At 69.5% G+C, this 5,533-nt stretch overlaps 2 pseudogenes; both read right to left on the bottom strand.

The window, feature by feature from the left end:
• Window positions 1–266: 266 nt before the first annotated feature.
• Window positions 267–385, bottom strand: LOC131275726 (5S ribosomal RNA; annotated as a pseudogene).
• A 2,506-nt stretch (window positions 386–2,891) lies between these two features.
• LOC131275704 (5S ribosomal RNA) lies at window positions 2,892–3,010 on the bottom strand (annotated as a pseudogene).
• Between the last annotated feature and the right edge of the window lie 2,523 nt (window positions 3,011–5,533).

Genomic DNA, 5,533 nt, shown 5'->3' with positions numbered 1-5,533 from the left:
GGCCCAGGCGCAGTGGGCGCGGGCTCCTGCGTGCCCCAGCCAGGTGTGGGTTGGTGCGGGGCTGCGAGCTCCAAAAAAGGACTGGGTGGCCGCTGCCTGCGTGGCTGCCTGCGTGGCTGCGCCGCCAGGGAAGGGCGCGCGCGGGTTGGGGTGGGGGGCCAGGGGCCCAGGGCCTGCATACCTGCCCCTGAGGGCTGCGGGGAGCGGGGCTCGGGACGGGCAAAAGGAGCGCGAGCGAGAGGTGGAGAGGGGCGGCGCGTGGCAAAAACCTACAGCACCCAGTATTCCCAGGCGATCTCCCATGCAAGCACTAAGCAGGCCCGACCCTGCTTAGCTTCTGAGATCAGAGGAGATCAGGCGCGTTCAGGGTGCTATGGCCCTCCACGCCGGCTGCTGCTGCCAGCAGCCTCAAGAGCCCGCTGCGCGACGCCGCGCTGCCAGCCTTCCGCTCCCGCCCCGCTCCCGCCCCGCTCCCGCCCCGCTCCCGGAGGCTGAGGGCGGCCGCCTCCGGGCCCTCCGCCACCGCCCTGCCCGCCCGCCGCTCTGGCACTACCTGGCCTCGAGCCCCAGCTCCCCCGCACGCCACTGGCTCCCGGTACCCCCGCCGCTCGCCTGCCCACACGTCACCGGCCCCTGCTCCGCCCTCGGGCCCACGGCGTGGCACCCGTGCCACCGACGGCTCAGTCGGTGACGGCGCCCTGCGGACCCCCGACCGCCACGCGCACCCCTGGTACCAGGCCGGCCGGCCCCCGACTCTCCCGCAGCGACCACCTCAGGCGCGAGCGCCGGCGCCCCTTGCCGGCCGGCCCTGCCTCACCACCCCGCGCCCGGGCCAAGCACCTGCCACCACGCCCAGCCGGCGCCCCTGAGCCGGTACCGCCCCGGCCCAGGAGGCGGGGCCAGCCCCAGCCCCGGCCTGCCGCCCACGCGCCCGCACGCCTCCGGCCCCCCACACACGCGCACACACGCCCCCACCACGCACGCCTTACCCCCGGAACTCGGGCCCTGGGCCCTCGGCCGTCGCAGCGGGTCCTCGCATCCAGACCTCGCGCTCCCGGCCGCGCGCGGGGCTCTGCCCTCGGCAGCCGGGGCCGCCCCCAGGAGCCACGCCCACCCGGAGGGCGGGGTCGTCCCGCATGCCGCCCGGCCTTCACGCCCCACAGCCGCGCCGTGCGCGGGAGAGGCCGCTCTCCCTTGGAGCGGCGGCCACGAGCCGGCGTCGGATGCGGGCGGCCGCGCTGGCTGCAAACGCCCACCGTGGAGCCAGGTGGAGAGCGGCAGGTGGCCGGATCGGGGCCAGGCTGTCCGCAGGCCTGCGCAGCTGGGGCCAGAGCACAGGCCCTTGCACCTGGCACTGGGGGCTGCCCAGCCGCAGCAGGAGGTCCGGAAGAGCAAGCAGCAGAACCGCACCCGGGCCGCGGCGGTGGGCGTGGCCTCGGTGCCCGCGCACCTGCGCCTGGGCCCTGCCGGGCTGCCGTGGGCACGGGCCTCTCCTCCCAGAGGCCCTGGGCCGCAGAGCTGGGCCCCGGGCCCGCTGCCCTGCCACCCCGAGGCCCTCCAGGCGTCCGGCCTCAGCCGGCCTAGGCCTCGCTGTCGCCAGCGCCTGCTGACGGCGGAGCTCGCCCAGCTCCTGCAGATGCGCCTGGCGGGAAGCGAGGGCGACACGGCCGCCGGCTCGGCCAGACCTTCCAGAAGGCGCCTGGGCGCTTGCCGCCGGCGGGAGGGACCCTTGCAACCCGCGCCGCGCGCCCCGTGGGGGAGATCCCCTCGGGAGGCCGCTTCCTTCAGGTCTCCCGCTAGCGAGACCCGGCCTCCGCACACCTGCCGGCCGCCAGTGACACCCTGCACCGCTGGGCCTCGGTCTCCCAGCCGCTAGCCCAACTGGCCGCGGAGCCGGGCTGCCAGGACCAGCGCCTCTGCTCGCCGTGCCTTCGTGTGCCCTCGTGCCCCGAGCACAGATCCCGGCCCACGGGCGAGGCCCCGGGCTGCTGCTGGGGCCAGAGGGGCACGGGCCAGAGGCCTCGCGGGCAGGACACCGGAGGGTGTCCGCCGGGCAGGGCAGGGAGCTCTGGCCTTAGCGGGCCCGGGTGGCGGGTGCTGGTGCTTGGGCTGGACCCGGCGGGGAAGGCACCGGCCCGGGACCCGGCTCAGCCAGGTGGGACCCGGGCTCAGCCAGGTGGCCGCCGGTCTGCCTCCGCCGCCGCCGGCGTTGTGTCCAGGCGCCTTGGGCTCTGAATGCCGCCAGCCCCGTGCGGGAGGAGCGATGGGCCGCGGGCGCACGTGCCAGTGTGCGTGCGTGCGTGCGTGCGCCTGTGTGTCTGCTTGGCGGGCTCAGGACCGTGTTCCGTTGGTCGGCACAGGGGTACCGACCGCACTGGCCGAGGAAGAGCGCTGCCCGCTTTCCCGCTGCCCGAGGGGCCAGGGATGTGGGTGGCTGGTTGGGTGGGGCCTGTCTCCTGGGCTCAGGGGGCCACGGGAAGTCTGTGGCATGGGGCCCATCGGCGTGGCGCCAGGCAAGGCAGGGAAAGGCGAGAAGGGGCAGGCCCGGTGTGCACGGTTACAGGGCACGGGCCGGAGGCAGGGCCCGCCGGACGCCGACAGGTCTAGCGGGCCTGGGTTCTTGGGCCCAGGCGCAGTGGGCGTGGGCGCGAGCCCCTGCGTGTCCCAGCCAGGTGTGGGTTGGTGCGGGGCTGCGAGCCCCAAGGAAGGGCTGGGTGGCCGGCGACTGCGTTGCTGCCTGCGTGGCTGCGCCGCCAGGGAAGGGCGCGCGCGGGTTGGGGCGGGGGCCGGGGGCCGGGGGCCTGCATACCTGGCCCTGACAGCTACGGGGAGCCGGGCTCCGGGCCGGCAAAAGGAGCGCGAGGGAGAGGGAGGGGGCGGCACGTGGCAAAAGCTTAGAGCACCTGGTATTTCCAGGAGGTCTCCCATCCAAGCACTAACCAGGCCCGACCCTGCTTAGCTTCCAAGATCAGACGAGATGGGGCGCGTTCAGGGTGCTATGGCCCTCGACGCCGGCTGCCCCAAGAGCCCGCTCCACGCCGCCGCCCTGCCCACCCGCCCGCCGCTCTGGCCCTACCTGGCCTCGGGCCCCACCTCCCCCGCACGCCACTGGCTCCCAGGACCCCCGCCGCTCGCCTGCCCTCACGCCACCGGCCTCGGCCCCGCCCACGGCGCGGCCCCCGCGCCACAGACGGCTCAGTCCGCGGACGGCGCCCTGCAGACCCCCGACCGCCACGCGCACCCCCGTTGCCAGCCCGGCCGGCCCCCGACTCTCCCGCAAAGACTCGCCTCAGGCGCGAGCGCAGGCGCCGCCTGCCTGCCCGCCCGCCGGCCCGGCCTCAGCACCCCGCGCCCGGGCTAAGCACCTGCCACCAGTCGGCAACCCAGAGCCGGTACCTTCGCGCCCAGGAGGCGGGGCCAACCAGGGCCCGGCCTGCGGCCTCCCCGCCTCCACTCACACACGCCCGCACCCCGAACGCCTTCCCCCCGGAGGTCGGGCCCTGCGCCCCGGGCCGTCGCAGCGGGTCCCCGCGTCCAGACCTTGTGTTCCTGGCCGCGCCGGGCTCTGCCCTCGACCGGCGGGGCCGCCCTCAGGACCCACGCCCACCAGGAGGGCGGGGGTCGCCCCGCACGGTGCTCGGCCTTCCTGCCACACAGCCGCGCCGTGCGCGGGAGTGGCCGCTCTCCCTTGGAGCGGCGGCCACGAGTCGGCGTCGGATGCGGGCGGCCGCGCTGGCTGCAAACGCCCACTGCGGAGCCAGGTGGAGAGCGGCAGGTGGCCGGATCGGGGCCAGGCTGTCCGCAGGCCTGCGCAGCTGGGGCCAGAGCACAGGCCCTTGCACCTGGCACCGGGGGCTGCCCAGCCGCAGCGGGAGGCCCCGAGGCGCAGGCAGCGGAAGCGCCCCCGAGCTGCGGCGGTGGGCGTGGCCTCGGTGCCCGCGCACCTGCGCCTGGGCCCTGCCGGGCTGCCGTGGGCACGGGCCTCTCCTCCCAGAGGCCCTGGGCCGCAGAGCTGGGCCCCGGGCCCGCTGCCCTGCCACCCCGAGGCCCTCCAGGCGTCCGGCCTCAGCCGGCCTAGGCCTCGCTGTCGCCAGCGCCTGCTGACGGCGGAGCTCGCCCAGCTCCTGCAGATGCGCCTGGCGGGAAGCGAGGGCGACACGGCCGCCGGCTCGGCCAGACCTTCCAGAAGGCGCCTGGGCGCTTGCCGCCGGCGGGAGGGACCCTTGCAACCCGCGCCGCGCGCCCCGTGGGGGAGATCCCCTCGGGAGGCCGCTTCCTTCAGGTCTCCCGCTAGCGAGACCCGGCCTCCGCACACCTGCCGGCCGCCAGTGACACCCTGCACCGCTGGGCCTCGGTCTCCCAGCCGCTAGCCCAACTGGCCGCAGAGCCGGGCTGCCAGGACCAGCGCCTCTGCTCGCCGTGCCCTCGTGTGCCCTCGTGCCCCGAGCACAGATCCACGGGCCCTGCCGTCCCCCCCGGGGGAAGGAGGCCCCGGGCTGCAGCTGTGGCCAGAGGGGCACGGGCCAGAGGCCTCGCGGGCAGCGGACCAGCGGGTGTCCGCCTGGGAGAGCAAGGTGCTCGGGCCCGAGTGGGCCCGGGTGGTGGGTGCTGGTGTTGGGCTGGACCCGGCGGGGAAGGCACCGGCCCGGGACCCGGGCTCAGCCAGGTGGGACCCGGGCTGAGGCAGGTGGGACCCGGCATCAAAATAATACTGTTTTTGTAAAATATAAATTCAAATAAACTAGAGAGCTGGAAACAGATTAGCAGCTGTGTATGGTATTGGAAGCACAGAGAGATTGAGAGGAGACGAGGTTTTTTTGGTTGGCTGGTTTTTTTTTAATTTTTATCATTATCGTAATAAGGAAAATGCTCTAAAAATGATTGAAGTAATGAATTCACAACTATGCGATTACACCAAATACCACTGAGTGTATACTTTGAATGGATTTATTCTATTTAAGAGTTTCATTAAAATTGGTTTGTTAAAAAAATGAAGATAGAAATTCAATTAAAATAATTTAGTTGAATGGAAAGAGTGTAAAATAAGATTATTTTATATAAATAAGTTTTCTAACAACTTAAGAGTCAGCAAATTATAAAAATCAAACAATAAACTTAAGAGTCAGGACGGCAATATACTTTCACATTCGCTTAACTTGAATTTCTTTAAATTTAAAACACATTCCCTTAAACAATGTGCATTTAATTTCAAAAAGACATTTTTTGAGTTTAACACAGTACACGCATTTCTTAATTTAACATCAAAGGCTTAGATCATGGAGATCTTCAATAGGCAGTGATATATAATTTTTCTATGACAAAGAAATTCAATTATGGACATTTCCGGGCTCTGAGACAATAATATTCTCGTGAGTTAGCGGTTACTTTGCTTTGTCACTTATGTATTCTGTGAGAAAAAATAGCTATGTGCAAGAGCCATGTTGATGAATTTGAGGTAGTTTATGGTTGTGGCCATTGTGGATGTCATGGTTCTATTTGCATGTTCAATTAGAAAAAGTCATCATGAAAATCC

This window comes from Dasypus novemcinctus, chromosome 23, assembly GCF_030445035.2.
Source record: "Dasypus novemcinctus isolate mDasNov1 chromosome 23, mDasNov1.1.hap2, whole genome shotgun sequence".
In the NCBI taxonomy this organism is placed as follows: domain Eukaryota; kingdom Metazoa; phylum Chordata; class Mammalia; order Cingulata; family Dasypodidae; genus Dasypus; species Dasypus novemcinctus.
The sequence above is the reverse complement of the archived record's forward strand: the minus strand, read 5'-3'. Positions and strand labels throughout refer to the sequence as shown.